Here is a 25,517-nt window from a genome sequence, read left to right as displayed (position 1 = left end):
CTGTGGCCGGGTGTCTAAGTGCGTCTGAAACTGCCAGCAGGCTTGTAGGCAGTGTGAGAGAGTGAGAGAAGCGGGTTATAAGGAAAGAAAAAATAATGATGTTTTTACATAAATATGAACATGATTTCAAAAGAATAATGTAACAAAAAAGATAATAGACTTCAAAAGTAACCTCCACAGGTGGTTTGTGCTCTACTTGCTCCTCTGCTAGCGTCTACTGCGGCACTTAAATGCTAAGTTTATAACCAGATTAATCTGGACGATGGATTTATCTGCGCGTTCATTTCAAGAGCCCTCATATGTACAAATAAATAAAAATTGCGTCGCCGTAGCGATGACGGATGCACCTGACCTCACAAATACATCCGGTTTATTTCCCTTTAAATTATAAGCAACTCTTCAACAGATGTGCTTGTTTCGCTGCGGAATAAATAACACACTCAATCTGCAGGCAGGGTGGGATAATAGCGAGAGCGGGGAGGAGGAAATTGTGTAGTCCAATTTCTCCAACATATGAATGTTGTGTAGAGCATTAATCCTCATACGTCTTCATGCCACGAATAGAAGGGCATGTATAATGCGGGTACGTATGCTCAGTACAAAGACCACGCCTGAGACTTTGAGAGTAAGAAATAAGGAATAATTGTGTATCTCCAGTGTTTGTGCAGCTGATGTAACAACTTGTAAGAGCTGGAGTTGTTTACTCGCGATAATATTCTCCGCATTAGGGCAGATAAATGGAGCTTAATGATACGATATGCATAGTTGTGATCAGAAACAATTGCTTTGAGCCGCTGACGGAGCTCGCAGGAGAGATAATATCTGTCGCGGCTTTTCAGTGCGAGTTCCAGTGAAGCCGCCGGAATGTGATTCGGGGGCAACTGGATGATAAGAGTGAATGGGGCGCCGCTAAATAGCCTGAGAAAACATTGCTAATTGCTGGAACGCTCCGGGCTTCTGTTTACTGACGCAGCAGGAGATACTGGAGAAATTGACAAAGATGAAATGTTTAGTTTTAGTGAATTACGCGTGGTTTTTATTTGATTTTTAAATGAGTTGTTAATACAAATGTGTGTGATATAATTCCCCAGCGAACGCTCTCATCTATCCCTGTCATGATAGGAAGTCTGCATTAAAGAAAAGATAATCTTTGATAATGCACAACGTCTCTTCTAATTGATATCTCTACTGTACTCTACTTAAGTTTGTTTTTATTTCATTATTATTATACTTGTTTTTGAAGCACAAAATTAGCACAGTTGTTTTTTAAATCCATATTAACTTCAAATGAGAGAACTAGGAAGTTAATTAAAGTGAACAAAAAATATTAATAGGAAATGCGCCTTTTAATTTGTTCAGAAGATTAAAACAGAGAAGTAAACAGTCACTAATCTTCCCTCCCTCTTCTCATAACCGTGCTGAAGACACAAGACAGTCACTATGAGTAACTAAAGATCTTGGTTTTAATAAAACATTGTAAAATCCATCACAGAAATCTAAAGCTAAAAGTCATAAAAGGAAAACGTGACGCTGCACGAAAGATCCGTGAATCATGCTCTGCTGACGAAAAGATAAACCTTGTGTTATCACTGGGTCAAAGTGACCCGGAGATAGTAGACTCGGATCATTTCTCGGCAACGAACGAACAACAAAAACGCTTTACTCGCTTTACATAACTCGATAAAACTCATCAAGTTTTCTCTGTCTTACAAGACCAACATTAATTTAGGTTGAACAAAAGAAAAGACCCATAGTTATATGATCTGACAAATTCCTTTTTTTTATTTTGATTTACTATCAAAAACGATTTCAAATCATTTAAAATCCTTGACACTTTTCTCATTATTATTATTTTTTAAATCTTTATTTCATGCATTCATTTTTTATTGTAAATGTTTGGAATAATGTTTTTTTTCTTGGCACTATTCATCTTTCTGCCTCCGGATCTAGATGAACGACCTCCACCACTGCATATGCATTTATGGAAGCCATGGAGGTCGTTCACCTTGAACCAGAGACAACACAAGGGATACCTCAAACACATTTGTTTTTCAAGGGTTAAAGGCAGGTCAAAACGTTTTTTAAAAGGCTGTAACTTGTTCAATATTTTAGCTGCAGAGCTCTAATTTTGTTTAAAGCCTTTCGAAGCCTTTTGAATTAGAAGAAGAAATTAGCCAAATTGCTAATAATAAGGAAGTACTTAGCGCATATCATTTTTTTGGCCTTTGTAAATGAATAATTATCATTATACTATATATAGATCATCTTATAGTAATTATTATACTTTCAACTCCTCCTCATAGTAAGCCAATCCCAAAACGTGTATCTTGTTGATGAAAATTCCACTTAAAGTACAAAAATCTGACAATCAAATGATACATTATGAAAGTTATCGGGGTTTTTTTATAAAGTGGGAGATTTGTGCCGGACAAAAAGCAGAAATTAATTCGACCAGTGAAGGACTACTTGAACTGCAGTGAACAGCTTTCCACCATGGCGAGCCCTCCTGCACCGCTGAGGCCAGTATCAGCCCCTGATAGTGAGTGGATTGGCGCCTGAGTGGGCGTGCGGTGTCATGAGCTATTGTGCTGTCAGATGTGAAGAGATCCGCGCAGATCTTTTTTATCATTCCGCGGTTTTATGTAACTTAATTCACAGCCTCCGTTTGGAATCGACTGATTCATGCCGTGGATTTACATTTTCCTGACGACCTTCGCTGGCCTCCTCCACTCCCACTCATAAATGTGGAGCCAAGCGTCCACACATACGTAGGACAAAAACAAGAATAGTTGATGACCATAGTGGAAAAAAAAAGAAAAAGGAGGGCTGGGGTTATGGAATTCAGACGGAAAATAATGTTTTCGTCTGAATTTTAAAGCAGGATTTGTCACGTCTCGATCCATGAGTTATTCCCGATGGAAATACATAAATAAAACATTTTTAAAAATGAACTTTGATGCTGTTGGTATTCAAGGAGATTGTCCATTGTAGGAAATAAACGTTTAATTAAAGTTTTAAATGTTGATTCAAGAGAAAACTTTGCTTCCTTCTCAGGCCAACAGCGCGTACACTAGTACAGTCAACACAAGAAGTTGTGTTGATTTGATCGTATGCTGTGTGTAATAAATTCATTTTTGAAATATTTTTTTCTAATTGTCCTGAACACAGCACGACCCCGAATCTCTCTTGAGAGGGATTGACAAATCGTTTAAATGAAAATCCATTGTGATTTTTTAATAATTTGATTTTTAATATTTTTTGGATGAAAGGCCCAAAATATAACTGTAACTCTTTCTTTTTAAAAGGTAAAAAGAACAGAATGTTCAACGAAATCAGTGTTAAAGACTCACTTTGATTCATTTGGAGTCATTTTCTTTTATCTCTTCCCTTGATGAGATGGTGGAGGTTGGAAGTCAATCCCATTGATAGGGCGAGAAGCAGGCGACACGGAATGCCGCTCACACAAATGGAAAATATTTATGAACAATGAAGTTTTTAGAAGAAAAAGTTCCTGATGGAAACTGACGAGAGCCAAATCCACACTAAAAGGAAACTAGATTGAAAACCTTTAATAGCTTGGCTTGAATAGTTAACTTCATATAATTTTATGTTTTTTTCCTTCAATTATAATGATTACATCATCTTCAATCCTACTGTAAAGTTTTTTTATTACCCAGGGCATGCGGTCAGGGGAGGCAGAGCCTCACCTCTCAATGTACATTCCATAACAAACTGCGTTGATACATGCAATTGACATGCCTGGCTGATGTATCTCTGAATGTCGTCAATACAACACTCACAAATACGTTAATTTGCCTTGATTTTCCACAGTCTGGCTGATGTCTTTAACCATTAAAGTTTAATGTTTGTTAGGCTCTTATTTAGTTCGGAAATACAACCGCAGTGAAAAGGTAAAGTTGGAGGCACATGCTAATGAGCCTCCACAAACTACGTCACATCTGAGAGAGTTTTAAAAATAAAGAAAAAAAGGTGTACTTTTACAACAAAGTAACAGAGGTTTTTGTGGCGAAGGAAAGGCGTATAGACTTTATTTACAAATAAAATTAAGACCAGAAACGGTTTTAATTTCAATCTTATACAAAAGAGATAAGAATAAGAAAAATACAATAGAATATTTAAAAACTGCATTTTGGCCTTAATGATAATTCTTTTTTTTCTCACGCTTAAATTGACTGATTTTATACTCAATATTTATCTTTTCACCACACTAAACATTGTTCCACTTTGCATAAATCTAGACAATCACGGAAGGCCTGACACAATATTAACCAATCAGAAGCAACAAAAGGCATGTCTATTATAGCATCACTTGTCTAATGTTGACGTTTGGGATTCTTCTCTCTTGAGCCGCTCAAGAGTTCTCAGATCAGTTCTCAGATCATTTTATATGGCAGCTTAAAGATTTTGAATATACACATATAAATAAATTGATAATTAAAACGTAATATTTAATCTATGACTCTTATGGCAGTGCCAAAGAGGACAGGTTTATGGAGCTATACATTAATATTCATCCATGATCCATAGATGGCTGTCATAGATCTAGAGGATGTAGACTAGTATATATAGTCTACATCCAGGGACCTCCCTGCAGTGACAGATCTTCAAAGTAAGATGTTCATACAGCTTCAAAATATAACATGTCACAACAATTCAATATAGACTCGTTGAGAAATGATGAATTAAATCATATACCTTTTAAACTTCATATGTGTGTGTAGAATGCTGTTGAGATATGAAAGAACAAGAAGCCAATTAAATAACTTCACTTTTGGGTATATATTCTTAGAGATCTGACACTAAAGGAGTGAGTGCCTCACGAACCATGAACCTCATCGCACGACACTGTTATTACCCATCATCAACTCGGTAGTGAAAACAAAAAAAATAAGGTTTATTTTAATGAGACAATCATATACCCACGGGTCCCTGGCTGGGTATCAGAGAGAATAATTGCTTTAGCTTTCAACACCGACGTCTTGTGGCTAATTTATAAGAATAATTAATTTGTCGTGATTTGCTGTAAATTGGTTGGACTGCAAATGTTTGTTATGAACTCTTGATAGTTGGAGTGTATTCACATGAGCTTGAGTGTTGCTAATAGAAATAGTGTTTCACGCTTGAATCAATAACGATGGTACAGGTAATTGAAAGAGATAATAAGCAAAAACAAAGGCAGAAATGTTTTTTATTGCTGTACTTTTCTCCTCTTGTTGCTGACTCTCGACTTGACTGACAGGGCCCCATCACGCTGTAATCCCAGATTGTGTAGGAGTGGAATAATTCAGAAAAGTGTTTCTTTTTTTTTTTTTTTCTATATTGCTTTTCTTGTAGATGTAGGTGGATTCAAACCGTTTTCATCAAATCGTCGTTTCGTCTTCCCTCATTTCCCCCGCCTGTGCTGCTGCAGCTCATACGTGTGTGATGCCTTAAAAACACGTTTTCTCTTCTCTTCCATTTGTGTCATGTGAAAAAAAAAAAAAAGCAGCTCCTGCTCTCCACTTCTCCCTCTTTTTTTTTCTTTTTTTTTTCACCGGAGCTACTCAGCTGAATCCCTTCCATTAGAGACTGTGAGAGGGAGATTAGTGTTGTATCAGTTTGTGTGTGTGCGCTCGTGTCTTTGGGGGGTGGAGGCGTGTGAGACAGGATTTCCAAAGCTTTCTTAGGAACAGTTAGACGACAACCAGGAATGCCATCATTGTTGGGAGGGAAGCTGTGTGAAGTCGCTCAGAGGTGCTATTTTTAGTGTTCAGTCCAGGAAAAAACACGTGTTTTTTTCCAACATTTTGGAATCATAGGACGATAAATTAAATAATTATAAATCAAGAAATAAATGTATAAACGTTTAAATACAAAACTAAATGTATGAAATGTTGAAATACACATCTTATTGTAGCGTTTTTCTGAGTATATATACATTAATTTCCTCATATGGACAATATTATATCCATCCAAACATTTATCTATTCATAAATTGACTTGTAATTTTGTCCGATATTGTGCTTCATATATCGGTTTGCAAATTAATAAATCATTTTTTTGTGCCGTTCTTCCTGTGCTTGAGTTGTCCGGTGACAACAGTTGTCAGTCAAGGGGACATTTTGTTTATGTTTTATTTTTAATTTCTGATGAATAAGAATAAAAGAATAATATCCAGCCCCGCTGGTGGAAACAAGTCAACGAGTGGTCGATCCGAGGACAAAGAATCGGGAAGAGTTGAGTCCAAAGTCAAATGTCTTGAATGAGTAAAAATGTAAAACCTATTTCAAAACAGCCAAAGAAAGTTCTATAAAAAAAAAAAAACGAAGACTGGGACTCACACTGGCAAACTGAAAGGAGAAATCAAACTCGTGTGAAACAGGATACACGACCAAGCTTCTTCCTCATTGGCGCGCCTTAAGAAGAGGGAACCTCCACACAGTTACTCCAGCTGTGCACACCTGCCTGCGCCAAGATAAAATACAAACAGAAGTGGAAGGAGACAAAAAAAAAACACCTAGGAAACCTGACATAACTCTTGGGACTTTTCTCAAATATAGCCGATGTAAATAACAAGAACTGCATCTATTAAAAACTATAAATAACTATAAAAACACACATGCAATTAAATGAATGTTCCTTTTTTTAAGTGAAATTTGATGGATACATGTCTCAATAGACTAATCATCCTATGTATATTATTAACATTGGCGAAGTGGTGAGTGTGGTCGCCTCACAGCAAGAAGGTTCCTGGTTCGCTTCCAGGTCAAAAGAGAAGCGTGGGTTTACTCCGGGCACTCCGGTTTCCTCCCACAGTCCAAAAACATACAGAGGTTGAATGGGAATTTGAGGAAATTGCCTGTAGGTATGAGTGTGTGTGAATGGTTGTGTGTCTTCTTGTGCCCTGTGACTGGTGTCCTGTTCAACCCTGTGAAACTGGGATAGGCTCAAGCCCCCCTTGATCCCATTAGGTATTAAGTGACAACTTAATACCCAACTTTTCTTATCACATTTTTGCTGATGACATCCAGCTCTACTGCTCTTTTGACCCAACTGAGCCCCAAAGGCTGAACAGCTTAGTCAATTGTTTGCTAGAAATCAAACAATGGCTGAGTGAAAACACTCTACAGCTAAATGTGGACAAAACTGAAACTCTGGTGATTGCTCCTGATGATAAGATTCCAGGGTTGAGTCAGTACTTGGGTGACTTAGGTCAGTCTGTCAAACTGAGCCTGAGAAACCTGGGTGTTGTATTTGATAAAGACATGTCTCTTGTTCAACACTGCAGAAAACTGACCAGAAACTGTTTCCTTCTACTGAGAAAAATCTCTAAACTTAGGAAAATGTTGTCGGAACATGATCTGGAGCTTGTAATCCATGCGTTTGTTTCTTCTCGTATGGACTATTGCAACAGTTTGTTTTCATGTCTTAACAAGAAGGATCTGTCTCGTCTGCAGTTGATTCAGAACTCTGCAGCGAGAATTCTGACCCGCTCAAGATGGAGAACTCACATTTCTCCGATCCTTAAAACTCTTCACTGGCTTCCAGTTTCTTTCAGGATCAACTTTAAAATTCTGGTTCTTACTTTCAGAGCTATTCATGGTCAGGCTCCTCCTTACATCACTGATCTGATCCAGCCTTACACCCCAGCTCGGGCTCTGAGGTCTGTGGATCAGAATCTACTTATGGTTCCACGCACACGACTCAGGACCAGAGGAGAGAAATCTTTTCAGGCTGTTGCTCCTAAGCTTTGGAACGATCTTCCTCTCTCTTTGCGCTTGATGGAGTCTACTGACTCCTTTAAGAAATATCTTAAGACGTTTCTAGTTGTTCATGTTGAATTTCTCAAACTCCTGTGTTGTTCTCAGTATTATCTTGATCTTTAAAGTATGTACTTTTTTGAGTATTGTTTTGATTGTCTAAGCGCTTTGTGACCCTGGTCTCGAAAAGCGCTATATAAATAAATATTACTTACTTACTTACTTACAACCAATTAATAAACTGAATAATTAGAATGTTTTTAAGCATTTGAAAAGCCATTGCAAATCTGTCGAAAAGAAAGAAGTTAATGCAATCAAATAATCGTAACTCCTTGGATTTCTATCGTAGCTAAAAAAGGTGAACATCATTTGAATGCTGAGAACTGGAGCTTTAAGCTCAGACAATTGTCTTTACAGAAGTCTACAGCAATTCTGCAGTAGAACCATCCAAACATGGACCAGATCTACCTGCAAATGTGTCAATATTTAAGCATAATTTCCAATTACTTTTATTTAAATAATGTAAATTCAGAAAAATATCTTCTGTTTTTCATTTAAACTCGTATTACACAGTCATAAACTCAGTATCGTTTCACTTTATTCTCAATGAAGTGGACGATGCATTTGTAGAACTATGTGGCTTTTCCTTCTTGTGCCGTTCACAACAGACTTCAAGGAACATCAATCTCAATTTCCTCACAAACACACATGTAATCCAGCGGCCACCGGGGCCTCAAGCCGTGGGACAGGAGTGTTGCTTGGCGACCAAGAGGTCACCGGAACAACATAGATCACACAAACCAGGTGTGACATCTGTTCCAGTGCGGCGGTCACGGCCGGCTCTGCACCGAGCATGCAAATGCGGGGACGCAGCATGGCGGCTTCGGAAGCAGACACCTGACGGGGAGTACACACAAAGTCTTTTCATAGTCGACTGCTTCCTTTACCAAATCACTTGCAAATCACTGGACATGAAAAAAAAAAAAAAAACTCTGTGACAATACCTGCGATTTGCATTGTGGTTTGTTTATCCGCCCGAAAATGGTTCAAAACATCGTTAAGCTGCAGGGATTTCTTCAAAGGCGACGCGTTTGCTACCAAAGCTCTTCTGAGTTGTTTTCCCCTTTATAATGGAGGAGATACATTTCACTCTTTTCTAAATATTTTTTTCTGCTTCTAAACCTTTATCCAAAAAAATCCAAACCAAACAAAAGTGTCAGTTTCCTTGGGACATCTCAGTGAAACATGTTTTTGACGGGAAAACTTTCCAAGCTACAAAATTGAGATTCTGTTCTTGCCGTTGACCTCCTTGATTACATAAACATATTCCAAGCCCAACAAAAACAAGAAACTATGTTGCTTTCCTCTTCCCCCCATCAATGGACCAACGCTGTGCCTCCACCATCCAAAGCTCAAAGAGGACCTCCCTGCAGTGACAGATCTTCAAAGCAAGAGGTTATGATCTGCATTCATACGACTTCAAAGTCATGTGTTGAACCTTTACAAAGAGTGTGGACGGACTCATCCTCCAACAAAAGCTCTTTATGTCACGCTTAAGTACCCTTGTTGTAATGGTAATACTCTGGATGTATTCTCAGTTGATCTTCATGTACCCTGGATGTAAGGATTCTTTCACGAAAGAAGGCCCAGACCTAGTAAATCCGTTTCACCCCCCGCTGGTCCACTTGTTCACACCTCTTCCCTCTCTGCTCTCTGGGCTGTGTCCCATTTTTCAGTTCTTATGCTGCACAGTTGGGGGCAGTGTGTGCAGATCTACATGTGACCCACGAGGAAGAAAAATCCTGCAGACCCGTGTTGATGCTCCTTGAAGCCTGGATGTTATGGTCTGTTCTGTCAAGCTGTGTGTGGATCGTTCATCGTCCACTCTAATGATGACAACAAAACTTGAATCCGAGCCATTCGCAGAAACGTTCCCTTTCCCATCCTGAACGTTTTGCAATTTGTCACAATTACGATTGTGTATCGTTTGAATTTCAACCATTCTGATTCCAATTCCCATTTCTTGTTTGAGTTCAGGTTTACAAAGATTCTCGATACCGATTTTTTGAATAAAGAGATTCAAAAAAGTTCACAATATTTGATCTTTCTGTTAAAAAAAGGCTGACTTTCTCCATCAATTTTAATTCTATGAACTTTTTACTTTTCACAAACTTAAGTGTGATTTTCTTACGTCAATCAAATTGAATAAGATTATTATTGATTGCAGTAACTGGCCATCAGGGCCAGCAAGGCCTTCTCTGCTGGCCTTAACATAATCAGAAAATACATTTATTTTTTTAATTTAAAAAAAAAGAAGAAAAAAGTATTGTTTAAATATGTATTAAATTGTTCCTCATAGTATTTTCTCTTCATTTCATTTATTTCCTCTTGCTTGCCCTGCTTCGAGGATTATGTTCATCATATTTGAGCTGGCACGTGTTGCCAGAAGAAATCTACCCGAGGCCTTCAGTCATTTCAAAAGTGCCTCTTGAAATCAATGGCAGCCTAGGATTGTGTTAACCAATCAGATTCCAGTTGGTGACACAACGTCAGTGCTTTGGAACCTACGCTTGTCACAGCGTCCATGACGCTGAACGCGTTGAATGCGTTGAACACGTGACACGTTCATGTCCTCTGATTGGATAGCACTGAAACTCGTCTCATGGAGCTGAAACGTTGATTTGAGTTAATTTAACAGTTTGTTTTTCAACACTATGGCTGAAAGGCTTGATCTGGTCGCGGATATACTTGCAAAGCAATTTTCAAGAAGAATATTTCAAGAAAAGCTGGACGTTGTTAAGAAAGTTATACTAACTCGAGTCTTTCACGAGCTTCAGAGGATTTATTTATTTCCTCCATAACTAAAAAATGTTGACTGTAGTCGGAGTGATATTTTGATATAATGCACTGATGTTGTGTTCATTTGATGATAAACATCTTATTGACCTATAGCAGTACACGCTCAGATCCCTGTGGTGTACAAAGAACCTTAAAGTAGTTATTGAGAGGTGGATTCATTAAACGTGCGTCACTGAAGGCCTATGTGTGAAATGCACGACTCGCCACTAAGTGATGGTCTGATGAAGTTTCATGAAGCAGTGTCATTATTTTCAGAGTCCACTAGATGGCGGTCTCTGCACTATTTTCCTTTGTTTTGAACAACTGTTCTAATGAAACAACACATCATTTTTAAACTGATAGCACCACCTACTGACCTCTAAACAACATGACACGGCTACATGAAGCTCATCACTAGTTTCAGGGCCTCTGGGTCAACTTGACCCCCACAAAGGTGAATAAAAAAAGTGTTAAAGTAAAGTTAAAAACGCTTATTTTAGAAAAAATTGCCATGATACATGTGGACAGAATTTATTTTTCTTATCTGCAACATTAGACAGTTTTGAAGTTTCATGCACACGTTTAAAACACACTTTTTGTTGGCAAAAACTGCGACAAAAACCCAGTTGACGATTTCTATAAAGTATATAGAGTTGTGCCACATTCAAAGGGTGAGGTAAGAGGTAAGAATAAAGCTTCTCAGTCGGGCAAAGAAAGAGAGGTTTAGAACTGGGAGAGGAAAAGAAGTCGGGGACAGGAGGAGGCCAATGAGAGATTACCGACACAGCAAGGTGAATCCAGAAACACAGGCCGACTGTAGGTCAACAATCCAAACAAGGTCGAACGGGCACAGAAGGATCAGGGACAGAAGAATGGAAGGCGGTGAGCGGCTCCAACAGTGTGGTGAAACGGTGAGATTGAACGTTACGATGGTGAAGTGATTAGCCACGGCGGGAAGCCAACCGGAGGAAAGTCAAGATAGTAGGTTGTGAGACTCTGAACCACCTGGTCTGCCATGCAATGTTGCATCAATATCTCTGCTATTCTCATGAATCCCTGCAGAGGTTTTTTTTAATTATTTAAATGTTCTACTTTTCTACGCAGTTAAATTAGTGTTGTTCCGTTTGATGCTACAATAAGCAGTTAACTGCAGACTTAACTAAATCTTCACAACCTATTAGGATAAAATGCCAGACTAATACAGACACTTTTTTCTCTTTTTTTAACCAAAACTGCATTTCTCTATGGCAGACGTGGCCGAGCCCTCAGGGTGGAGATTATTCATGATTCATTATGGGGTGACCCACATTTCTGATTCACCGATTTATTTTTCTCTAAATAGCAATACAGTTATGGACAAGTGTGTTCTTGCATCAGAAGATGCCACAGGAGAGGGACAGAAACATGTCCGCATTATTGCACAATTTGATTACATGAAGTATTTATTAAAGCTGGATTATTATTTAAATTAAGAAAAAAAAGGCAAGAACACTCTATTTAGTGGATTTATGTTCTTCCCATATTCTCTATTACAAACAGTACAAATATATAGAAGGACATTTTAAGACAGACTTTTAGGAAACTAACTCCTGACTCAATCATCTTTGAATGTCTTTAGCCTTGAACTCTTTTTTTACATAAAAAAAACACAGTTCCTCATTTAAAGAACCATGTCTCGCGGATCTGCCCGGGGCCTTCTACCCATGAGACGCCCTGAATAGATGTTTGAGCCACCTCAACTTTCTTCCAATGAAGAAAAATATGCGTTTATTTAGGCTTTAGTTTCACACAAACCCCCTGTCTCTCAGGCCTCTTGGTGCATGAACATAGGATTTGGCAATTAAGAAACAGAAGCGTCGGTGTGTGGGTTACAGAGGTATTGGGTTTTTTTTTTTTAACGGATTTTACTAGTGGTGTGTTTTGTTTTTGTTTTTTTTTCATTTTGTCTTTTTCTTTTTCTTTTTGAATGTGTCGTATCTGGTGTGCTGTGCATGACTTTACACTGTGATTCCAGCGGTTTTTCACAATGTGCTCTATTGTAACGCTCAGGTATCTGACATATTCTGTTTTTTTTATGTATTTTCTGTATAGGGGTGAAAATGGAACACATTTGAAATTCATACAATGATAACGATTAAAGTTCTTTACTGTAAAATTGAATTAAAAAAGTGTGGAAGAAAATATTCCTTGGCATCAGAAAAAAATATAATAATAATATTCTTTTATTAATTCCTTTTTTTTCCCCTCTATCTCTTACTAGTATCAAATGACTTGGGGGCCACTGGTGATCTGGTATAGACCCCATGCTTCACAAACTTGCCTTAAGATGAATTTGTTCAGGAGACGGGCAGTAAAACCTGTCGAACACCAGCCACTTACTTTATTACTATAATTTAATGATTAAATAAATCCAAAAGGACAAGAGAAACTTGATAAAGTGTTTGGTGCCTTTTTTGTCAAAAGAAGAGACAAAGACAATTGTGTTTATGATGAATACAAAACTTTTTGAATCCCATCAATATTTCTACCATTTCCTGAACCACTGAAGCTTCAATGCAAGTAGCCCTTAACAAACAAACATAAACACACAGAATGACTACTTTCTTTTCTCAATGCAAAGGTGCAGCAATGACCATAATAAGATTTTTATTAATTTAGAAAACATAATCAGTATGAGAAAATGTATTCTAAGATAATCACATTTGGCCTAGTTTTCACAAGTGCGAAGTGTATTGTCTGTTTATTAAAAGTTTCATGGGACATTAATGGAAGTTTGTTAGAGACAAACATCGTCAACATTCAGCCGGATATTCAAGACTTATTCAGGAGAGCATGTACGACGTGATTCTGCGCTGCCTGAAATCAAGCAGCAGTGGCAGATCATATCTGTGTTCAGCATCTGCTCGAGTCGTTGATTTGGCAAACGCAGTGAAGCATTAGAGAAAGCTCCATCTGCAGCACCGCTTCAGAACAGCACACTGTGACGGCGGAGACAGGCTGTCATCCAGCTCCCCAAATGTAAATAGTCCAAATATACAACTTTAATGAAGACTTTTTTGTTTGTCTGTGACTCACAGAAGTGGATTTGGAATTCCACACACAGGTCCCGTGACGATAGTCGGCTCTTTATTCAGGGTCACGACCCAAGCTCATCTTCCTGGACAAGTTTTCGATCTGCAGGGCACACGGGTGCAGACACCAGCTCACATTCACACTGACGTCCAATTGAGATTCACCAAACAGCCTGACCACACACAGAATGTTTCTCTTCAAGAGAATTGTTTTGACCTTCCAAAGCACCAAACAGCTCTGTTGTATCAGGGCGGTGATAATGATCTAATAATAGGTGCAAGACTTTAGCATTTAATATATATTTAAATTTAACAATGAAATTCTCGCTAAAAAGTTACATTTAAAGTGATAGGTCACGTAAAATTCACTCATTCACTCACCCTCATGTTGACTAACCGTTGAGATTATTTTCAGAGTAATACGTTTTCTTTAGAGTTATAGTTAAAAATGTATGTTCATTTTATTGTAGTGACTGATGCTATCTTATTTGTTTTCATCTTCCGCCAAAAAGACAAACATCCCAATACCTCAAAACTGCTCGTCTGTAATGTCTTTTTTTACTGAAGTCTTGACAAGAGAAAAAAAAAAAAAATTCTATATTTTAAATGGTAGGAACAGATGCTGCTAGACCATCAGTTTAAACCTTGAACACATGCAATGTGTTTGAATGAGGATAAACTTGTAGCCAGAGCCGAGAGACTGAGAACTTCTACTTCAAACAAATTTAAAAATATAAACTTATGAAATATTTTTCGGGAACAATTGTCAAGGCTTTAATACAAGATGGACGTTCCAGATGAAAAGTGTGGAGGTATTTGGATGTTTTTAAGTGTCTTCTGGATGAGCACGAAGACAAGTGAGCACAGTTCGCTACATTAAAATGAACAAACATTTTTGTCTTTAACTCTAAAAAGGTACAGTTGACTCTGAAAATAATCCCATCTTTTGAAGACATGGGGGTGAGTAGAAAAATAACCAAAACTTTTGGGTAAAATAACCCTTTGATTTGTGAAGTTTGTTACCGTATTGTCTGCAAAAACGAAGACAGATTGTGTAACAAAAGTAGTTGTAATAATATAATGTAATTAAATTGAAAATCTTGTGAGGAACGTCCCATAAAATAAACTTTCTTAAAATCAAGATAACCCTTTATCGAACAAAATCAACATTTTTTAAATGTTAATTTTATAATCATCTGGTTGAAATAACTTTTGAAAAGAAGAAGAACATGATTTTCTGTTATCTATTGAAAAAAAATAGTTTTGTAGAAATCAAGCATCTTTTGATTTGCTGCAACAATGTGAAGAAAATCAAATGTTTGATTTCTCTGCTGCCTGTTGCTCACCCGCTCATGTCAAGGCTATGACTCATCATCACATTTAGTTTTGCAAAAGTAACTCTGTGAAGAATATTTAAAGATGTGTGATTTGACCTCCGTTTCTTTGACTCGTCTCTTTAACTCTTGTTCTCCGCCCCTCCTCTTTTGTGTTCCGTTCACCGTGACATCGGGGGCCAGCGCCACCAGGTGACCCCACAGATGGCACTCTGACACTCAGATGTGGAATCAGGTGTTGTGCTGTACAGATCTGCATATTTAGTGTCACATTATACGCTATATTAACGCCCAATGTTTGCAATTCAAGGTCTAAGTCAACAGAGGCCGGGTAACGAAGGAGAGAGAAAAAACAAATAACTTTTGCGTTTGTTCAGCGCTCGTATCAAGGTTAAATGATGTTTGGTAATTAATACATTCAAATGTATGCTGAAGAGTTTAATCGAAGATGTCGCAGCCGAAAAAACTTTTCATTAATTACACGTAGATGCTTCTGTATTCAAAGTTACTGAGTGGAAAGACTTCATCATTCTGGAAAACATTTCAACGTGCCACAACTCACAATCTTTTGAGTCCTATTCTGACAAAAGGTGGAATTTTTTTTGTCAGAGCCTGAGAAATAAATGCAACTTACAGTACATCCCGTTTAAATATCCATTCAAAGTTGACGAATACCTGATGAATGATCTGCTAAAGAGAGAAGAAAACATGTGAAAGTCATTGACAGGGACATAGTGTCACGTAATGATGGACTGATGAAGCTTCATGAAGCAGGGTCATGTTGTTTAGAGTTCAGTAGGTGGCGCCATCAGTTGGAAAACTGACTTAGAAGTGAAACTCAAAGAACAGAAACCAGACCAGGTTTAAAATCAAAATAATTTTACTTGACTGGAATACAAAACATACATGGTCATAGTCTGTGTTTGCTCTGTGAACCACACAGCTGTTAGGTCGCTACTATATCCTCTTCGCATTTTCAAAAGCAGTTAATAATCTTATTTCAAATGTTTCAACCAAACAATACACAAATGATTAACTGTTGTTGATGGCCCATACTCGGGACCGCCATTTAGTGATGGACTGATAAAGCTCCATGAAACAGTGTCATGTTGTGTAGTGGTCACTAGGTGGTGCCATCAGTTCAAAAAATGATATGATGATTCATTATAACACTTGTTTAAAACAAAGGAAAATGGTGCAGAGATGGCCATCTAGTGGACTCTGAAAATAATGACACTGCTTCATGAAGCTTCATCAGACCATCACTATCGCCGTTTACTTCTTTAGAATTTATAGCTTGCATGAAGTTCTATAAGTTGGACTCTGTGTTCTCACCATAGTCTTTCCTTACATAAGAAATATAATCCGTGAGAAAATAAAATTATGTGTGGTAGGAAAATATGAGAATTATACTTAAGCTCAATCCTTTCTGAACACTTTTTTTCCTCATTGTGAAAATTATGGTAAACTCAAGAATGGAAAATGTAAGAAAAATGCAACCCTCCGTGAAGTGTGTCTCATTCATTTCCACATTTTTCAAGCCAACACAACCAACAATTGTTCAAGAATGTCGAAAATCTATTCTTCAAGGTTTTGCTTTCTTTGAGTCATTACTAATCTCCTCTCTCTTGAGTTTTTGACCAACCACTTTATATAAAAATGACCCAATTCATGCAATAATTCAATCGTCCATCTGATGGCTTGTAGCACAGAACTGAAGCGCTTCAACACTAATTTGTCTGCATCTGTGGAAGTGACGCACGGTTCTGCGTCCGAGGTCAACATGAGGTAAACTGAGTGTAAAAAGGCATATTGCAGAATCTCTGGTGGAACAGATATTGATACAAGTGTCTAGACTTTGTGAGAAGTTTTAAAATGGGACATCACTAAGTAAAAGAACAATGTGAATTAAGTGGCAAGATTGCTGCTTTTGTCGGGAGTTAAAGATGTCTGAGATTATTGTAAAACATTTTGAAATCAGTTTATACAAATCAAAATTTCTAGAAGTCGGAAGAGAAGAATGATTACGTTGCAATGTCATGCGAGGACAGTGAAAAGCTTAGAAATACATTTTGAATTAGCTTTACTGCTGCCATCTTGACTATGTGTATCGTGGAAAATGGTGATGATCTGTATCTGAATAATAATAATAATAATTCATTTAATTTGATGGCACCTTTCAAGTCACCCAAAGATGCAAGATGGTAAAAACTTTGAAAATACACAGTAAATACACAGTAAAACATTTTTTAATTACTACAAAAAATAAGCCAGTTTGAAGAGGTGTGATTTAAGTTGTGATTTGAAAATGTCCAAAGAGTCCAACTGTCGCAGGTGAATGGGTAAAGTGTTCCAGAGTTTGAGTGCAGAGTGGCTGAATGCTCTGGCCCCCATCGGAGCCATTTTCACTGTGGGAACTGTGAGGAGAGCAGCAGATGAGGAGTGGAGAACTGGTGGAATTTTACCGGGTTATGGGGTTCCTTAAATGTGAGGAGGAGGAGTTTGAACTTGATTCTGTACTGTATGGGGAACCAGTGGAGTTGGATGAATCCCATGCCCTTTCGGCAAGTGTCCCACAAGGGTCTGCCTTAAGTCCTCTACTGTTTTTACTGTGTAGGACTCGCTTGGATTTAAAATTTGCATGGCTTTTCATTTCACCTTTCCACACTTTCCAGTGGATGTTTCTGACTAATACCTCAGTTCCCTTTTTTAACATGTCAACTCTGTATCAAATCTAGGCGTAGTAGTTGCTGACTTACTTTCCATGATTGCTGCAAAAACTACTGACCCAGAAAGTACTGTACCAGGCTCCTGTCATGTCGCTAATGTCCTGGTCACCGCAACTCCCGGGCTGGTTGTTCTTCAACATCCCCAAATAGTCCCACACTGGACCACTTTCTTCACAGTTTCAAGAGTCGGAAATTTGCATATCCGGTGGTGAAAGGCTCAGAAATCTTTATACCGGGAAAGGGTTACGCTTCATACCGTCAGCCTTCTACCCATCTTAGCATCAATGAATCCAATGACATCTGTAAATTATGAACTCTTTGAATCTTCAGGGTCATGCTTTAAACCACATATTAAGACTTGTCGTTTTATCTCAAGAGTATTGATACTGCTCAGAAACTTTTTAAAGAAAAGTTCTTCATGCTGAGACAAGCCATCTGAGGCAACTCTGTCCTCTTATCCTCTTAGATGTTGTTCTGGGGAAGTAATCCCGTGCTGTCCAAGGAGTTGCATCTCACGACTGGCATTCATTTCTTAACCATGATATGATATTTTTTTGGGGTAGATAAATATTGAGACTCATCGCCAAAGTGGGTGACCGCACACCCACACAGTAAATAAGAAGAAGAAACCCAATGTTTATTATCAAAGAGTCAAAGGCCTTACTTACCCTCTGAGGTATAAAAACCCTCCTAATGTGATGTCTAATAGCATCAAGTGTGGCTTACTGACAAATGATTTAGGGACCCCAAAAGAATATGCTTCTGCCTCAGTTGAAGCCAAACTATAAAGTGAGCCAAAGATTGATGAGATTATACTCTTTCTGGCTATTCTCTATTGTCTCCCCCTGGCAGGTTGTATATTCCCATCTCCCCATGGGCCTGTAGGAGGTTTCAGAAGATTTAGATGAGAAAGCAAGCTGTTGGAACACCTCACAAGCATACTCCCACTGGGTGCTCCATCAACGGCAGAATTAATCTATATGCACTTTATCACTTAACTACCTCAGGTGCTTCTTTGAGGGTAGTAGATATGTGGAAGTATAGATCTCAAGTGATTTTGAAGTAGAATGGAGTAGATGTTTTATGCACTGCAGTTACATCCAAATCATTAAAATGTTCTCTTCCTGAAAAATGTGCCACTCACGCTTGAATGTGATCGATAAGCTTTTTTTTTTTTTTAGGTCTTAAACTTTTGGTCCATAGGAAGTACAGGAACACCAAGCTTGTCTATAGAAAGAACTTGCCATTGAGAAAGGATGAGAGGTTCTATTCTAGATTGTTGGAGTTTAATGTACTCTTGTGCAGTGATGGCCAAACACTTCCACTAGTTTTTTGAGATGATGCACTAAATAAAGATACTAATGGTCGTAACTTCGGCGTCTACTCCAAGCTTCACCATTCCCTACGACCCTCTTTGCAAAAAAAGTGCTTCAAAATACATGTATATAAAGAAATTGTTTCCTTGAATATATATTATTTGTTAAGTACCTTTCGGCCATTTTTGGCCTGTTTCCCATTTGACCGTGAAGCCATACTTGGTACACAATGTATGCTTCCTCATATTTGGAATTTTAGATCACCATGGGATCTTGTCTGTTTTTAAGATAATCTTCCATAGCAGGACTGTTGGTCTACCTTGGTCTTTTTCCTGTCAAAACAATGGTCCATCCCATTCTTAATAGCTAGCTACAAGATACTTGCTTATCGGCGAAAACAGCCAGGTTGACAGAATGTGTTATCGTCGCAGGTGGTGTGGTCAGGGCACAATCACAAACTTTATTATCTGAAGATTAAGGTAGTTTTCGTATTGTATATTTTTCCATTCCCTACAATATTCCTTGTTGCTTCACTTCGAGAACCACTGGTATACCATAGGAAACCCACCATCACCTTTTAATGGTAAGCTTTAATCGGGTGTCCCATACTATTAGTTCTATTCATCAACGTCATCCATATAAAATGAGCTTCCATTTTTACTGGTGCTTCAAACTTAACCATAAGAACATATCTCAAAAGTTGTATACCAAGATTGTTCCCCCCTCCAGCGGCACTTAAATCTCTTCCAGACACTCTGATACAACTAAGTTCCCGTCACGGGCTGATTCATTGGTTCGGGACGCTGTCACTCCAGTTTTTAATAGCAGTATCGACAGTCTACTTCTTGACACGTTCAGAGCCATTTTTACGGCCTGGCTTTCCTGTCTCTCACTCCCCTCCTTCCCTGGCCCATTTCTGCCAGCATGAATCAGCATCCCGCTCTCTTTAGCAACCTGCACGGTGATGCATGACGAGGTGAGGACAGGGGTGATGAAGAGGTAACCCGCTGTATACACTTTGCTCTTAACGATCACCATTGTGCCTTTTACAGTCTCGGCGTTGCTTTGTTCAAGCATCCGCAGGATTTGTAGATCAGTGAGTCGTTGAGTCACGGTTTAACGTCAGCTTCTCCCACAAGCAGGAGTCACATGATGTGGTTTTTCATTAATTGCCGTGTAGATCCGAGCGGCTCTTCAATCGCCCTGTTCACTCCTGATGACTCAGAGATAAATCATCTCGGTGGGATTGTACCGCCTTGTGAAGGAAAAAACCTTTCCATCTCAGATCCGCTGATCTGCACTATTTCGCAGGTGTGGGAGTCAAACAAGAGGATTCCCTGAGGTTGTTCACCTGAGTTACCTATAGAACGATGAACATGTCAACTTGTGTTTGGTCCATGAGTTTCTTCCTCACCAGAGGGCAACCGTGTTAGATCTTTTATGATTCTCCAACCATGAGTGGCTTCTGAAGGCAGAACTCAAAGTTCAAGGCTAAATACGTAGCATTATAGTGTGTGTGTGGATTCTGATTTAATTATTTATAAGCAGGGATGTAAACAGCTTTAATTGTTGAACATTTTTCAACATGGATGTCTCATGTGTGCTTTTTTTCTTTACCCCCCTCCCCCAATACTGTCAACACAACACAAATGTACCGCTAAAACGCAACACAACAAACACTCTCTGAAAGGCGGACATCTGTCACAATCTCTGTAAAATTAAGCTGCGTGATTTTCATCGCTCCGATACTTCATGAGCCTGTGTTTTCTCTGAATTTAAAAGCCAACTTTGTCATAATCGTTTTCATGCAAGTTGCCATTTTTAATTCTTGTATATATTAAGGCTCATTCATCACATTGCAACAACCATGTAAAAACATCCTCAGCTTTCATTGTAGGCCAAGAGAGCCTTCCTTATATTAATTGCAGCAACCATGTATTTATTTCTAAAGTGTTGTTTCATTTGTTGAAATCCTCCGTGTTGACAGCTCATCACCAATTTTCTAAATTGATCCTTTTTAAAATTGTTCCAGAAGATACAGCAAGCTTTGTTAGCCTTTCCTATTCTATAGGATCACCGATGAATAGTAGAACTAGGAGATGGTAAAGATAGGAAAAATATCTTGTTATTGTTTTTGTGCAGTCCAAGTCAAGGGATTTTTTGTGGATGCATTGGATTTATGTGAACATTCAGAAGCAGCTTGGGCGTGGATGCAGCAATTTCAGCATCAAGTTCACGTTGTCCTCTTTTCTTTCTTAGCTTCCTGGTTCCAGTTCACCTTCAACCTCAGCAACACTTCCTGTGTGCATATGTGCTATGGTTTAAAAATGTTTTAATCAACGGTGGAAACACTTCGAGGTTGAAGGTGAGTGAATTTCAGTTTGATATAACTTAGGTCAACTTAGATTCTAGTCCTTGTATATCGTACTTGAGTATCTTAACTTAAAGTGACGTCACAGTTTTGTAGTGCTTCATTATGAGATGCTTTCCGAGTGTTGCAGAGCTCATTTAATTTGAAATAAAACTTCATTTTTCTATTATCCTTTCACAGTATCGGTCAGATGACACTGACCAGAAGCAAGTGAGTCTCAGACTGCAAACAGAGGTTTTTAAAAGGAAATAAAATGTGCTAATCACCCCTGTTTAAATGTTTAATAGTTTTATAAAGGTTTTGTAATGTATATACAAAATGTATACCATTACAGTTTTTATAAAAAAGCAAAAATGTTCTTTTTTTCTAATCACCACTGTTAGAATACTATGTGTTGATTTTCGTATGTATTCGCACAGTTATTTAAGACAAATGTTTGAAGAAGGCTTGTATATATACTTCAAGGCTTCTCAACACTGTGTGAAGATATGATAGTCATGTTTCTTTATTTATCTATATGGAAAAAAATGTTACCATCACCACTCTTTGAATTTAAAATTATTGATTCTTGGGTTTCTTTATTTGATAAAGTTGTTTACTTCAAATTAAAGGATACTTTTTTTTTAGCCATTTTATCAAAAAGTATCAAAGTATCCAAAATATGTATTGGTATTGGTATCCACTATGGACATTTTGGTATCCTGAAAACTCTAATTAAGAATAAGCTGAGCCAAAAAACAAAACTGCAGATTCGCGTTGTTCAAGTCAAACCCTCAATATTGTCACAAACTAGGTTTGCAGGTCCATCTCAAGAAGAAGACTTGGACTGGGTTCGTCTAAAGAAATGGGTTTTTGCATCTCTGCTGAGCATGCTGCCCCTGCGACCTAATCAAGTGCACGAAAAAAGAATGATGGATAAAGATTAATTAGATAAAGCCTTTCATTCCAATCATAAAAAAAGTTTCCATGACTTCAGTGATGAGAAGTTTGAACGGTTAAATCTACATGTCACGCTGTGATGTAAAACCCAACACAGTGAATCTGCACAGATCATTTCGTGCTCCGACGGAAAGTCAATTTTTACCGTCACTAATCAGGAACAGGTAGCGGCGAGGGGCGGAGGGATCGGGGTGGATGGTGGGTCACATGTCTTGTCCGTGGTCTGTGGTGGAAAGAGCTGACCACCGGAATTCCACGTAATTAATGACCTCGCTTCAAGATGAAGGACTCATAAATTATCCGGAGAATACATACTCGTATCATAATTCTGAGCTGGTGTCACACAGGCCACTGATATCACAAATGTTATAGAGTGGTTTGCAGACACACACATCCACTCTCACTTGTGTAAGGAATCTTTGGTTTATTTAAATTAGAACATCACTTTTCTCATCAATAAACACACTTCTATTTAGTGATGGTCTGATGAAGCTTCATGAAACAGTGTAGTTATTTTCAGAGTCCACTAGATGGCAGTCACTGCACCATTTGCCTTTGTTTTAAACAACTGTTCTAATGAAACATCACATCACTTTTAAACGGATGGCGCCACCTACTGACCTCTAAACAACATGACACTGCTTCATCATCACTACATTATACAGTTTGAAAGGCCACTAGATGGCACTCTAAGTGAAAATTATTCCAGATTTCATTGATTAAGTAGATCAGAGACAAAGATTATAAGTCAGACAGTGACGCCTAGTGGCCTTTAGAATTAAGACACTGTATCATGATGGATTTGATGCTGTATCTTAAGGCTTTTTCATCCTATCACTACTATTTGCATATCAAATGAGGGAAAAAAAATACTAAAGATTAATTATGAAAAAAAAAGAACAAGGAAATAGTATATTTTTTATTATTGTGACACTAGAAAAGCTTATTGAAGGAAGATAATATTGTACTCAATCATTTATTTGGCATTTTTGCTTTTACTTTTATAAAGCACAGAAACTTTACCACTAAACTGAACCTTTGTGCGTTTGTTCCCCTTCAAAGTTATCTGGTTCTCAAGTTGAAATAACTCTATTTAAGTATCAAAGTGCATGTGTACCTGTGTAAAAAGTCAAATGCACACATTTTAAGTGTCAAGTCCATCAGCCGTGGCTGAGCCCAATGAGACCCCGAACCTGTGGCAGTGGAACAAAACCAGCTGGATTTCAAACGTGCAGTCATTCACGTCCTTTGCCCTTAATGGAGCTCCGTCCTGTACTGTATCACTAACGTTCAGAGGGACTATTAGTCCAGCAATTAGGAGCTGATCTTTCCAGGACTTCATTAATAAAAGTCAGACCCAACACCGTGGAAGGATTGATAATTTATTACTTCGACGACACTCTTCCCCTTACATGTCCTTTGAATGTTTCCCTGCTGGAGGAACCAGGTGCCCTTGGAAAACTCCTCCCTGGACCAGGGGAAGAGCTTGTGGACCTTGAACAGGTCTGAGGGCGAGCGGTGAAAAATGTCGCCTGTCACGGGACACTCAATCCTGACTCGTTTGTGTTGACATATAGGAGCCCGGGACAGCGGGAGTCCATAAATACAGTGACCATGTCGAGAACCAACAGATCTGACCCCTGACCTCTCCTTAAAACACATAAAAGCAGATAAAGAATCTGTGGAAGTTAAGTCTTTACCTGAGGAAGTCAGAAATTATCCATATCATTCACTCTGATTACTACAGGGAGTGCAGAATTATTAGGCAAATGAGTATTTTGACCACATCATGCTCTTTATGCATGTTGTCTTACTCCAAGTTGTATAGGCTCGAAAGCCTACTCCCAATTACGCATATCAGGTGATGTGCATCTCTGTAATGAGAAGGGGTGTGGTCTAATGACATCAACACCCTATATCAGGTGTGCATAATTATTAGGCAACTTCCTTTCCTTTGGCAAAATGGGTCAGAAGAGGGACTTGACAGGCTCCGAAAAGTCAAAAATAGTGAGATTTCTTGTAGAGGGATGCAGCACTCTTAAAATTGCCAAGCTTCTGAAGCGTGATCATCGAACAATCAAGCGTTTCATTCAAAATAGTCAACAGGGTCGCAAAAAGCGTGTGGAAAAACCAAGGCGCAAAATAACTGCCCATGAACTGAGAAAAGTCAAGCATGCAGCTGCCAAGATGCCACTTGCCACCAGTTTTGCCATATTTCAGAGCTGCAACATCACTGGAGTGCCAAAAAGCACAAGGTGTGCAATACTCAGAGACATGGCCAAGGTAAGAAAGGCTGAAAAACGACCACCACTGAACAAGACACACAAGCTGAAACGTCTACTTGTAGACTGGGCCAAGAAATATCTCAAGACTGATTTTTCTAAGGTTTTATGGACTGATGAAATGAGAGTGAGTCTTGATGGGCCAGATGGATGGGCCCGTGGCTGGATCGGTAAAGGGCAGAGAGCTCCAGTCCGACTCAGACGCCAGCAAGGTGGAGGTGGGGTACTGGTATGGGCTGGTATCATCAAAGATGAGCTTGTGGGGCCTTTTCGGGTTGAGGATGGAATCAAGCTCAACTCCCAGTCCTACTGCCAGTTTCTGGAAGACACCTTCTTCAAGCAGTGGTACAGGAAGAAGTCGGCATCCTTCAAGAAAAACATGATTTTCATGCAGGACAATGCTCCATCATTGCTGGCAAGAAAGGGTCTAAAAGAAGAAAAACCAATGACATGGCCTCCTTGTTCACCTGATCTGAACCCCATAGAGAACCTGTGGTCCCTCATCAAATGTCAGATTTACAAGGAGGGAAAACAGTACACCTCTCTGAACGTGTCTGGGAGGCTGTGGTTGCTGTTGCACGCAATGTTGATCGTGAACAGATCAAAACACTGACAGAATCCATGGATGGCAGGCTTTTGAGCGTCCTTGCAAAGAAAGGTGGCTATATTGGTCACTGATTTGGTTTTGTTTTGTTTTTGAATGTCAGAAATGTATATTTGTGATTGTTGAACTGTTATATTGGTTTCCCTGGTGAAAATAAATAATTATAATGGGTATATATTTGTTTTTTGTTAAGTTGCCTAATAATTATGCACAGTAAAAGTCACCTGCACACACAGATATCTTCCTAAAATAGCTAAAACTAAAAAAGCCCTG

General features: G+C 38.6%; 1 long non-coding RNA gene across 1 annotated transcript; it reads left to right on the top strand.

Moving 5' to 3' along the window:
• The first annotated feature begins 24,104 nt into the window (after positions 1–24,104).
• On the top strand, positions 24,105–25,118 carry LOC148068626 (uncharacterized). The gene is made up of 3 exons (XR_015713187.1): positions 24,105–24,693; positions 24,824–24,858; positions 24,957–25,118. It is a non-coding gene; the product is annotated as an uncharacterized LOC148068626 (long non-coding RNA).
• Positions 25,119–25,517: the final 399 nt, after the last annotated feature.

Source organism: Callionymus lyra, chromosome 12 (genome assembly GCF_982586985.1).
Source record: "Callionymus lyra chromosome 12, fCalLyr1.hap1.1, whole genome shotgun sequence".
NCBI classification, from domain to species: Eukaryota; Metazoa; Chordata; class Actinopteri; order Syngnathiformes; family Callionymidae; genus Callionymus; species Callionymus lyra.
This window is presented reverse-complemented; position numbering and strand designations above follow the sequence as displayed.